An 18,434-nucleotide genomic window follows, 5' to 3' on the forward strand; every position below is an offset into this window, starting at 1 on the left:
AAGTTCTTTGAGTGCTTCTAATTTTGGTCCTATTCTGATCATAGTCACACCCTCAGCTCTTTCTCAAGATAGGCATTTTTTAAAAACATAGTTTAAATAATACTATACATTTTCTATATTCTCATATTGAGAAGAGTTTAGCTTTCATTTGTTCTCAAAGCCATAATGCTTTTTATATATTAACGTGTTTTCCCCCACAGGGCCAGGAGCTTTGTCTGTCCCCAGCTGTATGCTGTAGGACTCTCTGACATAATATGCATAATTAATCTTAAGTGGAGAGGGAGGGGTCTACTTTAATTTTGGAGACATCTGTTTCATAAGGATTAACTACTTGCAATATTTTGCCAATATAATTCACATCACTGTACACATTTTATGCCATAGATACTTGTTCAGCCATGTTCCTAGCCACTGTATTCATAGGATCTGAGGAATGGAAACTACCAAAAAGCCTTTCAACAGATTGATAATGAAAATATGGAACATACACAAATCGGAATACAATTCAACTGAAATAAAAGCATTAGATCCTTAGATGTTCAGGGAAATGAATGAAACTAAAACTATGCTCTGTGAATTAGCTCCCACTTAGCTCCCACTTACATACTGTGGGGTCTAAAAATAGACCATCTAAGAGTGTCATGTGGCTCTAGAAACAGGAATAGTAGGATGCAATTGCTATGAAGGGGAAACGGCTAAACCCTGCAGGGACAGATTATTTAACTAAAGATGGAGTGGCAGAACAGTGTGAAGAGAAAGGGGGAAGGGCAAGAAATAAATAACACCAAAATATTTTTAAAAGGCATAGAGTATAATTTTTATGTCTACAAAAATGACACCTCATATATTTATCTAAATAGATACTTACTAATTAATTATAATTAACATATTAATTATATAGCTAATATAAATAATTATGATTAATAAATATATGTGTATTATATGTTGATGTAATTAATGAATACATTTATTAATATATTAAATAAAGTTGTTGGTAATGTTATTTTGAAACGTATACACTTTACCCTTGTTCGTTCAAATGCTGATTTTTCTCCCCCAGTATCTGCTTTTAATCTGGACATTGCATTGTGATGCTTATTGTACGCATCATCAAGTTTTTATAAATATGCCACCATTTGTTCTCTGTATTTTCAATTAAAACAACCAGCCACAATGCTGAGCAATGGAGAGGATAGGGTGGGACATCCTGGTCCAGAGCGGGAGGAAGAGGAAGGAGTCAGGAAAAGGAGGAGAGAGAATCCAGAGGAGAGGTGTTGAAACCACGTGCAGAGATGGGACCGGAATTCAGATATGAAATATAAATCTAAATGGTATGAAATCTAAATGGTATGAAACTATTTGGCCTTGGAGGTTTAGTGCAGAGTAACTTTGTCCAGCATTGTGCTCTAGGTTAATTAAATAAATCCCAATCTCTGTCTGGTGATTTGGGTATGTATACAGCTGGTTATCTTAACTAAAAGATATATCAATAACAAATATTAATAAACACAACATAAAGGTATGCCATTTGAAGTGATAATGCTTCCCAAGAAAGGCATAGATTATGTACCAAAATTCTCAGTACTAGGCATTGGAAACTTCCTTTCAAATTGCTGGACAGGAGCTTGGGGCTGGGGTGTGCTCATTAGACTCCCTAAACAGTATAGTCTAGTAACATGGCTCTTGGTTACCTTCCAGAAATTGAAAGTTAAATCTCTATTTCTAAAGGTGACACTTACATCAAACATAGTACTTGGAGGAGCCAATTGGTATCTGACTTAGAAACATCCTGTATTGAAACACTGCTAGGTAGAGTCTTTCAGATGCCTTTTGTGGTAGACTCCTGTCATAAGTTCAATACACATCCCATTTGTCTTTCTAAATGAGGATTAATCACCTTCGCCTGTGTCCACTTTCTTGATTATCTTCTTTAGGTGTGTAGATTTCATTATGTTTATCATATCTTGTAGGTCTATATAAGCGAGTATATACCAAGTTTGTCTTTCTCCTTCTGGGATACTTCACTCAGAATGATCTTTTCTAGATCCCACCACTTGCCTGCAAATTTCATGATTTCCTCCTTTTTGATTGCTGAGTAGTATTCCATTGTGTAAAAATACCACGACACTAAGACTCATAACCAAACCCTCGGCTAAGTGCAGGGAATCATATGAAAGAAGGGAAATTAGTATGATATGGAAAGGATAGGAGCTCTACAAGGACCAAACATATCTGGGCACAGGGTCTTTTCTGAGACTGACACTCAACCAAGGACAATCTATGGATATAACCTAAAACTTCTGCTCGGATGTGGCCCATGGTAGCTCAGTAACCAAGTAGTTTTCCAAAGTAAGGGGAACACGGACTATTTCTAACAGGATCTCAAGGGCAGGCTGTTTGACCCCCCCCCCCCGGGGAGGAGCAGTCTGTTAGGCCACAGAGGAGGACTTTGCAGCCAGCCCTGAAGATACCTGATAAAACAGGGTCAGATGAAAGGGGAGGAGGTCCTCTCCTATCAGTGGACTTGGAAAGGGGCAGGGAGGAGACCAGGGAGGGAGTGTGGGGTTGGGGAGGGAATGAGGGAGCGGGATACAGCTGGGACACAGAGTTAACAAAATGTAACTAAAAAGAAAAATAAAAAAAAATAATAATTAAAAAAAATATTTAAACCCAAACACAGAAAAAAAAAAAAAAAAAAAGAAACATCCTGTATAAGAGCTAGCCTTCATAGTAACAAAAGGAAATATACAAGCTGCCTAGTAAGATGATTACCTCCACCTGAAGGGGGAGCAGCCTTACCAGACCACAGAGGAAGATAAAGAGGCCAGTCCTAATGAGACCTGATAGACTAGGATCAGATGGAAGGGGAGGAGGACCTCCCCTATCATTGTACTGTGGGAGGGGCATAGGAGAAGAGAAAGGGCGGGTGGGATTCAGAGGGGATGGGGGAGGGCGCTACAACTGGGATACAAAGTGAATAAACTGTAATTAATGAAAATAACATAAATATTTAAATATTTAAAAAAGAAAAGCAATCAGTGTCATACGCAGCTGCAATGCCTATGAATTACAACAATGACCGACATAGCACAATGTCTTGTAAGATGCAATAGTCGTGCCTATATTTTGTGCATAACCAATGGTGGAGTTAAGGCCTACTCATTAGGAAGGAACTCATTCCTGGTTCTGTAAACCTACCCAGCTACCTATGACTGGTAAATACTTGGATTCTAGAGAACTTGGCATGACCACTTTCCTAAACCCAGTCTTCTAAACTGCATTCCCAATGCCTATTCCATATGCCCACTCATAAGTGTGACCCTCGCGCCTCAGCAAAGAGGCATCTTCTGTAGCACATAGAGACTAGTACAGAAATTAACAACAGTCCAAAATGCTGAGAATAACGGACTGTGGGTACTAAGCTCCAGCTGACAGATTTACAATACCTACAATCTCAAATCTGCATCTCAAGAAATATTGTAGAAGAAGGGTTAGCCACTTTCTCTAACCAAACATCATAATTGTATCATTAAAAATAAACAAATCACAATATCCACTTTCGGTTATGTTTTGTAAATTTTCAAGGTATAGTCTCATTCATTTGTTTTTCCAAACTCCTTCTCTTACTATTCTGATTAGTTTATAAGCCCTTAGCAGAAGTATGATCTACTAAAACTTACACCTACATTATATAGTACACACACATAGTGGAATAAATGTTTTATATTTGAGAGAGCAAGAGGCAATGAGAGCTTCTTAATTTTAAAATAATTTCTAAGTGTTTCGATTCTCTTCTAACAAATGTAATTGAAAATAAGAAAGAGTCAGTAGAGGAAGCCACAGGGTTATGTTTGAAAACACTATATTTTTAACGCCATATGCAAAAGAAAATCACGACACTGTGTTTTACTGGAATTTTAGAAAATTGAAAGAATTATGTCATCTCTTAGAATACAAAAATATGGTACTTCAAAAAATGATTGAAAGAAAAATGTAAAAACTTTATTTTTTTTCTCAGATTACGCTTAGTTTTAATACATTAAAATTATATGATCTCTGTCTTTGTTTTCCAAATGAAGAAATACAGTCACTATTTTTACCCTTGCAATTCTGGAGACTGAAGCCTCCATTTGTAGAAGCTGAATCGGCTATCAAAGCTGACAGATGTTCTATACATTGCAGAAATACTACTTATATAATTGTGATAATTTTCCACTTGTGATATGCCAGTTTCTGTGATTTAAAAATCACTTGTAAATGAAAGAGATGACGGATGTTTCCCTTATATTATATATTTTCTATTGCCTAAGTGCAATGCCTTTTAATGATTGTTTGAATTCTGGTGAAGTCTGCACATTTTCATTCTTTGTTCAGTTACACAGGTGTGATAATTTATAGAATTCCTTGACTAACCATTTCTCTATTACTCTATGTTGTAACTTTGAAATATGTTTTATGGGAAAATGCCATAAACCTATTTTTCAGATGCATGAATATCTTTGAATATATGGCTTCAAATTTTATTTACTATAAAAATTGATAGTGAAAACCTAAAAAAAAAAAAAAACTAAACTTGCAAAATGTTTTATAATTAACTGTAGGAAATTGTACTATTCTATTGTACTGTTGTTGTGACCATTTTAAATCTGAACCACGAAACAGTATGCTCTTTGAACAGAAGTCTCTTTATAGAGTTAAGGTCATATTTGACTGTGTAACATGCTGATCTTAGAATACAATCAGACCACAAATGACTGTAGCCCTCTTCATGATGTAAGCCCATGTGAATTACTCAATCAATTCCATACTGCATAGTTTCAAAAAACAATTTTTGAAAGACCTGGAAGACAGGACAGGATCTCTAAAAGGACAGAAAAAATTATTGGGTACAGGAATCTTTTCTGAGACTGCTACTCCAAACAAGGACTATTCACGGAGATAACCTAGAACCCCTGCACAGATTTAGCCCATGGCAGTCAGTGTCCAAGTGGGTTTCCTAGTAAGGATAACAGTGTCTGTCTCTGACATAAACTCAGTGGCCTGCTCTTTGATAACCTCTCCTTGAGGGGGGTGCAGCAATTTTACAAACCCTTATTGAGTAACCATTTTCAAATTAAGTACAAATACTTACAAGTGGTTAATCTGTTTTAATTCAAATTGTGCCATGGTTTGGTTATTTCATTAAATATAAATATAACTATAAATAATATGATATAGTAATTGTGTAATAGGGCAGTTATGGAAAATAAAGAAATAAATTCTGCCACCTGTCCATTCAATTTTAATCTACTAATATCTGATAATCTAAAGCAAGAACACTGATAACGAGGTTGACCTGGCCATAATTCTTTGGGGCATGATTCTCATGGTTCCATTTTCTGAAGCAGATGTCCTGCATTACAGAAAGCAGGCTGAGCTGCCATTTGTTCTTAATGCCAAGTTTCATTTCAGGGCAGGCATGTGTGGAAGTGACCTTTTCCTAGTCCCATCATGCCCACATGCCGGCAAGTCACAAAAGTAACTCCAGTGTGAGAGTAATCCTCACCTTTTGTTCCTCTCAAAGTCTCTTAACTCACCATTCTTAGCAAGCTTTCTGCTTGAGTAGTGAAAAATTCTACCTGATGCTGTGAGACTTAAAGGACTGATATAGCTACCCTTTCTGAAGTCTTAGATTCAGGTCTATGATATTCTTCAATCAGATATTATTTTTCTAAATAGAATACATAACACTTCAATAATCCCAGGGATTTAATTTTTACTCCAAATTTAATTCAAGTGACATGTAAAATTTTAAGACAGTACACATTATGAATGTAGCAATTTCTTTTTTTTTTTTTTACAGGAGATTGTTTATTTAAAAATATTTTCTTTAAGAATTTTTTCTTAAATATTATTTCTTAATTTTTTTTCCTTTTTTTCTTTATTAATTACAATTTATTCATTTTGTATCCTCCCTGTGGTTCCCTCCCTCCTCCTGTCCCAAACCCTCTCTTCCTCCACCCTCTGCATGCATGCCCCTTTCCCAAATCCACTGATAGGGGAGGACTTCTTTTCCTTCCTTCTGATCCTAGTCAATTAGGTCTCATCAGGAGTGGCTTCATTGTCTTCTTCTGAGGCCTGGTAATGCTGCTTCCCCTCAGGGGGAAGTAATTAAAGAGCAGGCCAATCAGTTCATGTCAGAGACAATCCCTGTTCCTATTACAATCCTATCCAGAAAGGCAAAGAGGCTGGACATCAGAAGGAGAAAAGAGGGAACAAGTCGGGAGCCTGACACAGAGGACCTCTGAAAAGCTCTGCCCTACAAACTATCAATGCAGATGCTGAGACTTATGGGCAACCTTTGGGCAGAGTGGAGGGAATCTTATGAAAGAAGTGGGAATCAGTAAGATCTGGAGAGGACAGGAACTCCACAAGGAGAGCAACACAACCAAAAATTCTGAGCACAGGGTCTTTCCTGAGACTAATACTCCAACCAAGGACTATGCATGGAGATAACCTAAGACCCCTGCACAGATGTAGGCCATGGCAGTTCAGTATCCAAGTGGGTTCCATTGTAATAGGAACAGGGGCTGTCTCTGACATGAATGTAGAAATTTCAATGAGGAATGTCCACTTTATTCTTAGACATTTGAATACTTGGTCCTCATTTAGTGACACTTTTCTGGAAAGATTCTTACTGCAGCAAGTGTGTTGTTGGGCGTGAGCCTTGGCAGTTCAATGGCTTGTACCATTTCTACTTCTCTCTCTGCTCTTATTTTTGTGGTTGAAGTCATGAACCCTCAACTTCCTACTCCAATTACTTCTTTTCTACCAGTTGCTAGTATGCTTTTCCACCATGATAGATTCTTATTCCTCTGCAATCCCAATCCAAATTACCCTTCCTTCAATAAGTTGCCTTGTTCATGGTGTTGTTAACAATAGAAAACTAACTAATAAAACGTTGCATATGATTTTAAGTGTGCATATGTGTGCTCCAAATTTTTAGCCATTTATTATTTGATGGACACAATTTGACTCAACTTGTTGGGAATTGTGAGTAATTCTACAGGGAGTATGGGAATGTATATATCTCTTTGACATGATCTCATATTAAGTGATACCTGGAAAACTTTCATTCTTTGTCAGATATATAATTGTTGTTTCTTTTTCCACATATGAGGAGAAAAGATGAAAATCATACCCAAGCTCTATAAATACATGGCTTAGGCTGAGCCCAAAATGTTTTCTCTCACTATCCCTCTGCCTAAGCTTGGGAGCATCTAGCCTCCTATAATCTAATCTTCTACAAGCCTGGACCTTGAAGGCTTTAGCCTCCTGGATCTGGACCTTACTGGTAGATGAGTTGGTCAGCCTGCCAGCTCTTTATGCCCACACCACTGGATCCCTTAGGGCCCAAATATCTGTAATCTATATTTGTTGTTGTTTTGAGTGTGTGTGTGTGATTGTGTGTGTGTTATTGTGTTTGCCCACACAAAAATCAAACTCAGCATTTCATGATAAGTGTTATAGATTTGTTAGATGCTTCAGATAAGAATGCAAATACTGTTCCTTGTTTGTAGAAAGTTTTAGTTTTTAGCTTCCTACATTCTTCTACCTAACTCTTGTTCTCTGTGTCTTTTCAAAGGCAATATTTGATAGTTCTGCCATATGTTATGTTGCTACATCTTTTTGTTTGGTTTAATTATACCATGAATCTTCTCTACTCCATTATAAGGTGTCTAACCACAGTTGTGAAATATATCCCAACATTTTGGCATTTTGAAAATATAGCTAAATCTTCTATACCTGTCGTATTAATAAGTTCTCATTTATGGTCTTTTCTAGATGATTAAACTGTACCTTCTTTGGTTATCTAAATATTATTAAGTTTGTCAAACTGTCATTTATTGTTTGTTTCTTCATTTGCTGTTTGCATTAAGCCTGCCATTTCTATTCTGCATCTGTAAGGTCTTCTGTGGAGGAGATTTTTTTTTAAGCCTTTGTAGAACATGCAAATTATAGATACCGATTTTTACTTGTTATTTACCAGCTCATCTCCCTTCCTCCAGTGCCTCTAGTTTTACTTATGTAACTATTCTTAGCAGTTTTACTCTGAATTAATATACCAGTTCACTGGCTGATATATTTACATATGTTTAGCATTATTCAATATTCTATTTGATATGTATTTTTATTGTTGAAGATAATAGACCAAAACCATATATGTTACTTCACTGAAATAGACCACTGAGGAGAGTATATTTTGCATGGGGTTTTCATGTATCTCATATCTAGGGACCTAAGAATTTGAATTTTAGCTAAGTAAGGAAGTAACAATTAGTAAGACTCCATTGATTTATTTGTAAAAGCTTTAGAGAAAGACCTATATTTCATTCAGTGTTGGGAGTACTACACAAAGGTCCTGCCTTCAGATCACCACGGAAACCAGTAATGTTAAGCAGGCAGGATGGTTCTTTCAACAGGAAAGATGAAAAACCTGTTCCTTCATTCAAAAAGGTGGGTATTGGGAATGATTAATAGCCTAGGTGATCTGCATTATTTTTCGGGCCATGCCATATCAAGCTCCTACAACCAGGGCAGAAGGTGGCTAGTAATACAAATGACCCTTACAGTGAGCAGCTTAGCAAAATCCCACATCCAGGACCAGAGGAGGTCAACTGGCCAAATTACCCCTATGCTATCTGCTTGACCAAGAGTAGGCCAGACCCTCAAGCTAGTGTAGATGCCATATTCTTGGAAGAAATGGCACGTATCCTAGTTGAGTTTTGATGTAATTATATTTTCTGGTGCACAGAGGATAATACACATACGCTGATAACAAACTGCCTGGCATCAGACTCTAAAAGTTTTGATCCAAGTTGATGAAGTCAATCTGAACAATTATTGTTGTTGGTGGTGGTGGTTTGTTTACTTGTTTTTGTTTTTGTTTTTGTTTTTGTTTTTCACATCTTCACAGTTTGCTTCCCTGTTTGATACCTGCAGAGACTCCCTAAATTCATATGGTTGAAATGAAACATAGCCAAACCTAGAAACTGAATTGAATCATGTTAACATAAAAAAAGAGCAACCAAGTTAAAACGATTTAATTGAATGTACTAATTTTCTCAAGAATAGTGATTTAATTCATTTATTGCTGCTTCTTTTGTTTAGACTGTGTAATATGTTTAGATTTTCTATAACTATAAAAATCGTATTTTATTTAATTATGACAACAGACCTTTGTATTTATATTTGCAAGAGTGCATACTATTCTTTGTTACACTTCAGATAACTTATAAAGAGAGCTGTGTAGAAAGCACAAGGCATGTTATATAAAAGCCCATAAATCATATAAGAGATATTAAAAAACACCAATGCCTTTTGGGTAAGCATTTGAATAAGAAGGTTTCTTCGTTTTTAATGTTAGTACTTACTTTTCATAGCTATTTAAATTTAGTTTGCAAAATATTTTTAAACTAATGCTTTGAGGAGCATCATAACATACTCTTTCAGGAGAAAATGTTGACCTTCCAGCCTTTTCTAGTGCTTTTAAATTACATTATATATTACTAAAAATACATCTCACTCCTGTTTGAAAAAAAAACACAATGATGTAATATTCGATTTCCATATTATTATATAGTTCTTTTTAAATTGCTTCATAATTCGGGGAAGGATTATGTTGAGACATTCCAGCATATGCTGTGACTGAGTTTGCTGTGCATGGAAACCAGCAATATCTTATAAAGTTGTGTGTATAATGTTTTACTGTAATTTGATGATTTGGTAGTTTGAAGAAAGGCAAGAGCTGTGGTGAATAAATGTGTACAACGTGTTTATCATGAATAGATCAAACATGTAAATAACAATGTAATTCACAAATTTCTGCTTAAATTTTTACTATATATTTTGTTTCTGGTTGACTTATTAAGCATTCATAAAAATGCTATATTTTATGAAATGTACAATTTAAGATTACATAGCCACTATAACTTTACTCTAAATTATTTTGTTAGAATCGTTTAGTAACTTATAAAATTATACTTTCAATTTTGAGCAGGGCTACAGCATATAATCATAAACACATTTTCTATGGCCTTCTTTTGATAGCCCAATTTTTTTACTTTTCAATTGGTCTGGCCTCAGAGGAAATGCTAACATTTTCCTCCTAAGTTATGTAGGGAATGCCTTCCTGAATCATCATCAACTCACAAGCTGCAATGTGAGTGAAGCAGGCCAGTGAGTGAGGAACTGTCTCTGATATAGGCAACATGTTCTCTGAGGTCTTCCAACCATTGGAACCCACCTACCTTATTCGATTAAATTGAATTGTAGACTAAATTTTTCACATTCATCGTCTGTTTCACTTTCTTATTAGTTTCTGATTTTTTTTTTGTTTCATCCACTTTATCTTTATATTTAGATCTCAACAGTGGGTCAATATCCATTTTTATATGTGAATTTAGTATCCAGCTAAAATTGTGCCTTCCTCACTACGTACTTAACAGCACTTGTACATCAGATACCAGAGATTTACTCAGATGTTATTGATTGCATTTACATAAGACATCAATTATGTTATGTGAATTGGTTAGAAACACTACATGTTTTTTTTTAATTTCTAAACAAATAGGAAGCACATTCACTTCAAATGCTTAAATCTATATTGTATATAATGTAAAAAGAGTGTGTACTAAGACTGATTAGCTTTTGACCAGGAATATAGTGTCACCAATTCAACACTTGTGAAGTATTAGGACCATGGGAACTATTTATCATGACTCATTCAGAGTCAAACTTCAAAGCAAAACTTTAGATTCAATCTTTTCTATGTTCCTCATTACACCTATTAGAGAAGAGGAAACTTAAAAATATTTAATGATTAAAGTGTTCTCAAGTTAACAGTTAATAGTGCATGTTAATAGAACTGTGGTAAATCAACCAGCTTTCCTAGATATTTTAAGGACAAGAGTGGCATTTTTTTTTTCTAATAAAGTATGTTAAGCCTTTCAGGGGAATTTCTATAGTGTGGAATTTAACTTCTATATAAAGTCGTATCTTAAGTGTATCTCTTTTATTAAGGTAAACTAGAAATTAGACTTGGCTCAGCAAAAACACTGACTTACTTCCTTTTAACTAGCTGTGTAGAATTGTTCAGAAGCAAATTTGGAAAGATATTGAAATTATGTATTATGTTCTGATACAATCTGCCTTCTGCTCTGTGGCAGGTGGGGATTTTTCTGTAATAGATGAATGGCGAAGGATGTTGGGATATCAAAAATGTCTTTTTGAATGGGTTAAATCTTTATTGACCACTGTATGCAAATAAAATTAAATCATTGTCTCTTCTTTTTTACTTTGCTTCTTGTTTACTAAGTTCTAACGAGATCACTGCATAAAAATAAGTTTTTCTCTAAAAAAAAAAGTGTTCTCAAGTACACTAATTCCTAGTCATAGAAACATTTGCTTTTTAATTAATTAATTAGTTTATTCACTTTGTACCCCCTCTGTAAGCCCCTATCTCATCTACTACTATCCCAAACACTCTCCCTCTTCTCCCTCTACACCCCTCCCCTAGTCCGTTTATAGGGGAGGACCTCCTCCCCTTCTATCTGATCCTAGCTTATCATGTCTCATCAAGGTTGGCTGAAACATCTTCCTCTGCAGCCTGGTTAGGCTGCACCACTAGGGGAAGGTGATCAAAGAGCAGGCCACTGAGTTCATGTCAGACACCCCATGCTCCCTTTCACTAGGAAACCCAGTTGGAATCTGAGTTACCTATGGGTTTCCTCTCAGCAGGGAGTCTAGGTCCTCTCCATACATGGTTCTCAATTGGTGTATCAGTCTCTGCAGGACTCCCTGTTCCCAGGTATTTTGGCTCTGTTGTTTTCCTTGTGATGTTCCTGACCCCTCCAAGTCTTTCTATCTCCCTCTTCTTCTATAAGGATTCTGTCACTCTGCCCAGAGTTTGGCTATGAGTCTAAGTATCTCCTTTGGAACCATGGTGAGTAGAGTCTTTCAAGTGGTCACTCTAGAAGGCTCCTATCCTGTTCCTTGTCCTCTCCTACTTCTGATGTCTATCCTGTTTGCCTTTCTGGGTGAGTCTTCAGCCTCTTTCCTATGGTCCTTCTTAATGCTTAGCTTCTTAAAGACTATAGATTTTTGTATGTTTTTCCTATATTAGTATCCTATATTAAATGGCTAATATCCACTTATATGTAGGTATACACCATATGTGTCTTTCTGCTTCTGAGTTACCTCTCTCAGGATGATCTTTACTAGTTCTCACCATTTGCTTGCAAACTTCATAATTTTCTTGTTTCAGAAAAAGTGGGGAAGAACCTAGAACTCATTTGCACAGGAGACAACTTCCTGAACAGAACACCAACAGCACAGGCTTAAAAATCATCAATCAATAAATAAGGCCTCATGTAACTGAAAAGCTTCTGTATAGCAAAGGACATAGTCATTAGAACAAAATGACAGCCTACAGACTGGGAAAAGCTCTTCACCAACCCTATATCTGACAGATAGCTAATATCTAGAATATGTGAAGAACTGAATAAGTTATACACTAACAAACCAAGCAATCCAATTAAAAAATGGGGCACAGAGACAGAGAATTCTCAACAGAGGAGTAACAAATGGTAGAAAAACACTTGAAGAAATGCTCAACGTTCTTAGTCATCAAGAATTGCGAATCAAAACAACCCTGCAATTCTACCTCACACCCATCAGAATGGCTATGATAAAAAACTGAAAGCAAGATACATTTTGAGGAGGTTGTGTGGAGAAAACAGAACCCTCCTCCATTGCTGGTGCATAATGCGTACTACCTTGTGCGACCACTTTTGAAATTAGTCTGGCCCTTTCTCGGACAATTAGGAATAGTGCTACCTCAAGACCCAGCTATACCACTCCTAGGCGTAGACCCAAAAGATGTCCCACCATTCAATGAGGATATTTGCTCACCTATGTTTATAGCAACTTTATTTGTAATAGCCAGAATCTAGAAACAACCTAGATGTCCCTCAGTGGAGGAAAGGATTTAGAAAGTGTGGTATATTTACACAAAGGAATACTACTCAGCAACTGAAAACAAGAAAATATTTTCAAAGATTATCACTATACTGTGTTTTGTCTCCTTTTCCTTTGGTCGTAGGTGGCTTTCCTGATGCTGACACATATTCACTGACAGTCCCTTTAAATAAGCACATTTGAAGAAAGATGGTATCATTAAACAGACTTCTAGAAGCACTCATTTCCTGAGTAAGGTTTATTTAACATTTTAAATTGCTAATACATACACTATTCAAAACCTATAAATAAATTATGCAATGCCACCTGGAAAAAGTCTGTGTCTTTTTGGTGAGATTTTAAGTCACAGTGCAATGTGGTAATTTCTAAACTTAGGCTAGAGCTGAGGATTTAATCTTTGGAAATTTACTGACATCATTTCCTCAACAGATGCTTGGCAGAATAGCTGGCTATGTATAGCTGAGGAAAAACGTTCTCTGAGGGTAGTGAGAGACTCGCTGATGCTTGGAATCTTTGGCTTCTCAAAGTTAACTGTTCTAGTTCATCATTAATTGGCAGAATATGAATCACAGGCACTAATGGAAATATGTTGTCATCTTCCCCTTGAAAATAACTCAATATTTTAATAAAATTTTAAAAGTTATTTTAAAGTTGTATTTATAAATGGTATTTGGGCTATATGAATTTATTATTAGCCCTACGATTATTTGGCTGGAAGTATTTGACCCACTATCACAATTAATAAGACACAAACACCTGCTAGATTTTATAATTGCTTTATTTACCTTGGGCTGGGCAGATATTTCCACCTAGGATACCTCAATAACCTCCACATTCATCTTTCAGTCCCTGTCCAATCCTATCTGCCTTAACCATTCCTATCTGGCTTACCTTCCATCCATAATCTCATACATACTAGCTTATATTTTTCATCTTGGTGTTTTCTCCATCCATGCTATCCTTGGAGTCCTTCCTCCTGGCCCACGTGGTTCCTTCTCCATGATAACCCATACTGGAGTTTTCCTTCCTCCTCTCTTCCAGTCTCTCTGTTTTTTGTGATTCTCCTGTACTCAAAGGCAAGGAACGTTAGACATGCCTACCCTATTCTGCTCTACCCAAGTTCTAGGCCTTTTTAATCAACCAATCAGATATAATATCTTAGGCAGTTTTACACAACAAGGATAGTTCAGTAATCATATCTTGTGGGCCAGTAATTTATATCAAAATTCAAGTATCAGACCAACCAACAATATAAAGTAAATTTATTTTTTTCCAGAAAATTCCTGTACTTGTGATAGGATGTGGCAAAGTATACATTTTCTTCAAATATTGAGTATTGGTCTTCTCTTTACACTAACTAGATTATACTTACGTGATAACAGAATACCTAAGTGGATCATATCCTTGGAAAATTCAATGTCAAAGAAATATCTATCTATTTACATTTATCACTTTTGGTAGATTTTATTTTTATTTATTTTTTTGTAAAAATTCAAAAGCTCAAAGAATTGCCCTGAAATAAATACTTTCATAAACTTTCTAGCTCTTTCCCCTTTGTTGAAAACATTGTTTTCCTCACACAATCTATTCCCAAGAAAACAGGACTACCAGCTGGTGTGGATATGGGCTTGGGCTGCTCTGTGGATGCTTGCCTACAGAGAGTCCTGATGCCACTTTCCCTAAGAATGTACTGGAAGCTGCGGGTTGATTCTGAAGCCAAACAATAAAAGGCCAAAGTCTCTAGATGAAGCATGGAGAGAAAGAATTTTACAAGGCAAAGTGGGGACTTTCTCCTCCAAACACATCTCAACTTTAAGCTATTGCAATCAGCTGTGTCTGTTTGATAATAAATGAAAGAGATAAGACAATAGAAAAACTTCAGGGATGTCTACTATCTTTCCCTACTATCATGTGTATTATGTAGGTTTCTTCCATGTTACAATAGATCTCTTTTTGGCCAAGCTATATTGATTGTCTCTTTTCTTAGTGTTAGTGGAGCTCTGGGGTGGAAGTGGTATACATTAATGTCTCAACCAATCTCAACCAAAATATTTTTCCCCTCACTGTCTCTGTCAGCTTTCTACATGCACAAGAAAATCCTTCCAAATTCTTCTGATTTGCAAACACATCTGTTTTCACTATTTAACAGAATATGGAGTTGGGTGATGGTATTTGATTAGCCTCCTAGGACTTAGTACATTTGATCTGTTGTGTGACAGGCTGGGGAAACACTCCCTTCACTCATCAGCAAGCTCAGTGTTCAATCATGTGGCTGGCTTTCTTGTTTCCAGGTGAATTCTAGTTAGATTACATGTCTTTTTGAAAGTGAGCTTCTTTAGGTCTCACACCATTGGTGTCACATTAAATATGAGAAGCTACTTAATTTTTGCTTTTGCTCATCTGTCGTGCTTAAGGAGAAGAGACCCCTTATTTACACATCGCATCCTGTTTAATGCTTGGTTGAAACATTCTTCAGCGCTGTGTCCACAGATGTGCTCAGCTGCTCTAATGTTCAGCCAAAAGACAGTGGAGAAGGATCCGGGATCCTTAAAACCAGCTAGGCAGTGGTCTAGAATACCATTTCCCTTCTCCCTCTTCCCAGCTGTTTCTTTCTCAACCCCATGCTCTTTTCCAGCCCATGAACATCAGCCAGGAGGTCTTACCAGCCTTTGTTGTATCCCTATTGAATGGCCAATATCCTATCCCTGTTGAATTGCACTTCCCCCTTCCTGGCTGCCTTCCACCTTCTTGATGACCTTTCTACAGAACAACAACAACAACAACAAGTCACGAAACGCTTGAATTCTTGTCACACACTGCCTCAATTGGATGCGGCTATCATGTCCGTTACTACAGGCTTAACATGTACACAACAAAAACTCATATTCTCCTACTGCTGAAATCCAAAGCTTAAGATGTCAATGACCATCTCTCTGCCTTGTGCTTAACTATCCTCTGCCATACACCTTTTCAAAGGTATTTCTTCATAGCACTATTCTATACACATTTTCCCTTCACTCTTCCCCTCCCAGCTCCTTCCTAACACACACCCCCCATCCAAATCTACCTCCTTTTCTGTCTCTCATTAGAAAACAAAGAGGCCCCTAAGGGATAATAATAAAGTAAGATGAAACAAAAGCTAACACATCAGGACAGGATAAACCTAAGAGAAAAAAGAAAACAGCCCATGAAAAGGCAAAAGACACGGATATACACACTGAATCACAGACTCAGAAATCTCATTAAAACGCTAAACTGGAAGCAATAATATATACACAAAAGACCCTGGAGGGTAAAAAGAGAAACATACTATTTTTAATGTGTATATAAATGAAATGAAAATTCTAAAGTATAATAATAAAACAAAAAGCCTTGTTAAATCATTATGAGATAAACTCTACAAAGGCCATTGAGTTCATTTCTTTCATCCATTTACTACGGAGCATGCAGCCTACCCTTAAAAATAGTTTGTTTTTCCAGTGAGATTCCCTTGGAGAAAAAAAAAAATTCATATGCAAGTGGCTGTCACTTGGAGATTGTTTGGGGTTAAGAATGGGGAAATCTGTCAATTTCTCCTTTCAGCTTTAAAACCATGTTCAGTGCAGACCCATGCAGGCCCTGCACATGCTGCTTCAGTCTTTGTGAGTTCATGTGTACACTGATATTATTGATATATAAGTCGTTGTTTTCTTAGTGTCCTCCACCACTCTGGCTCTCTCACTCTCTCTTTCTCTCTCTCTCTCTCTCTTAGGCTCCTCTTCAACATAATTTCCTATGCTCTGTGGGTTTGAATTTTATGGAACCATTCCATCTAGGGCTGAGTGCTTTACTCTCTGCATAGTGTTTGATCATGGTTATCTGTGATTTCTACCCATTTGCTTCGGGAAGAAGCACCTCTGTCATGAGTGAGAAAGGAAATCATCTACGATTATAGAAAAACATTATTTGGGAATCTTTTCTTTCTTCCTTTTTTTTAAAAAAAAACAAAACTATTATTTGGTTTTGGTTTTACTTTAGGTCCCTGAGTTATATAATTTCCTTGGTCATTCAGGCAGTGTCAGGTATGAGTTCCATCTCATGGAGCAGGCTTTGAGTCAAATCAGAAATCAGGCATTGGTTGGTTAAGTCCACAAGCTCTGTGCACAACTGCTCTACCATATCTTGCAGGCAAGGCCCTGTTGAGGATCAATGGGTTTGTTGTTGGGTTGGTGCTCACATTTCCTTTGGTACCATATAGAGTACCTTAGCAACATGGACTCAAGAACACAGGGACAAAAGCTCTATATAAGATCCAGCTCACTTCTCCATGTTCAATGAGTTGTGTAGGTGTTCTTTTCAACAATGCGTCCTTAATATCAGTTTTTGGAGACCAATCTATAGTCATGGCAAAAGTCTCAGCTGTTTGGGGAACACTATGGGACCTCTTTGACCCATAATTCAATTGAATGTAACCCAATCTTGATACTGGAAGCTTCATTTGGTGACAATACATGTCTATGTGAGGCTCTGAATTCTCTATTACTTGGAGATTTCATTGAGACCACCTTCATATGTGCATATATTTTAGGTGTCTTCTACTATATTGGGTTTCCACAATACCCCTCAAGTGTCCCTTAATTTAAGGTCTCTCTCCCTGTATTTCCTCACTCATTTTCCCTTGACCTCGCCCTCCCACTTTGTGTTTGTAGTCCTTCCTGCAATCTTTCACTATTTATTCTATTTCCATTTTCTAAAGAGATCTCTCTGATGCCCTAACCCAGTCCCTTACTCTATACCTAACCTCTGTGGTTCTAAGGATGGTAGCTTAATGTTCATTTACTTAACTAGTATCCACATATAAGTGAGTACATATCATATTTGTCATTCTGTGTCGGTTACTTCATTCAGGATAAATTTCTCTAAAATCATCTATTTACCTGCAGATTCAATTGAGTAATAATTGATGTGTGAATATATTACATTTTCTTTGTCCATTCTTCTGTTAAGGGACATCTACATTTTTTTGGTTTTGCAATTTCTAGCTATTATGAATAGAATGGCAATGAACATGATTAAGCAAGTGTTTTTTGTAGTAGGGTTGTAGAGTATTTTGGGTACATACTCAAGAACGGTGTCTTAGCAGGTATTCTATTGCTGAGAAGAGCACAAACACTGAAATATTAAAATTGGGGCTAGTGTACATTTTCAGGAGTTTAATCCACTCTTATCATATCAGAAAGCATGGCAAACATGGTAAAGGGGGAGATGAGAGTTATACAGCTGGATCCACAAGCAGCAGGCAGCAGACAGGAGGAAACATTGAGACTGGCTTCTGCCTTTGAAAGCCACAAAGTCAACCCCTATTGATACAATTCCTCTAACAAAGCAACACCTATTCCAACAAAGCCAAACATTCTAATGCCTCAAGAGTGCCATTC

Source organism: Psammomys obesus, unplaced genomic scaffold, assembly GCF_907164565.1.
Source record: "Psammomys obesus unplaced genomic scaffold, mPsaObe1.curated_primary_1811, whole genome shotgun sequence".
Classification (NCBI taxonomy): domain Eukaryota; kingdom Metazoa; phylum Chordata; class Mammalia; order Rodentia; family Muridae; genus Psammomys; species Psammomys obesus.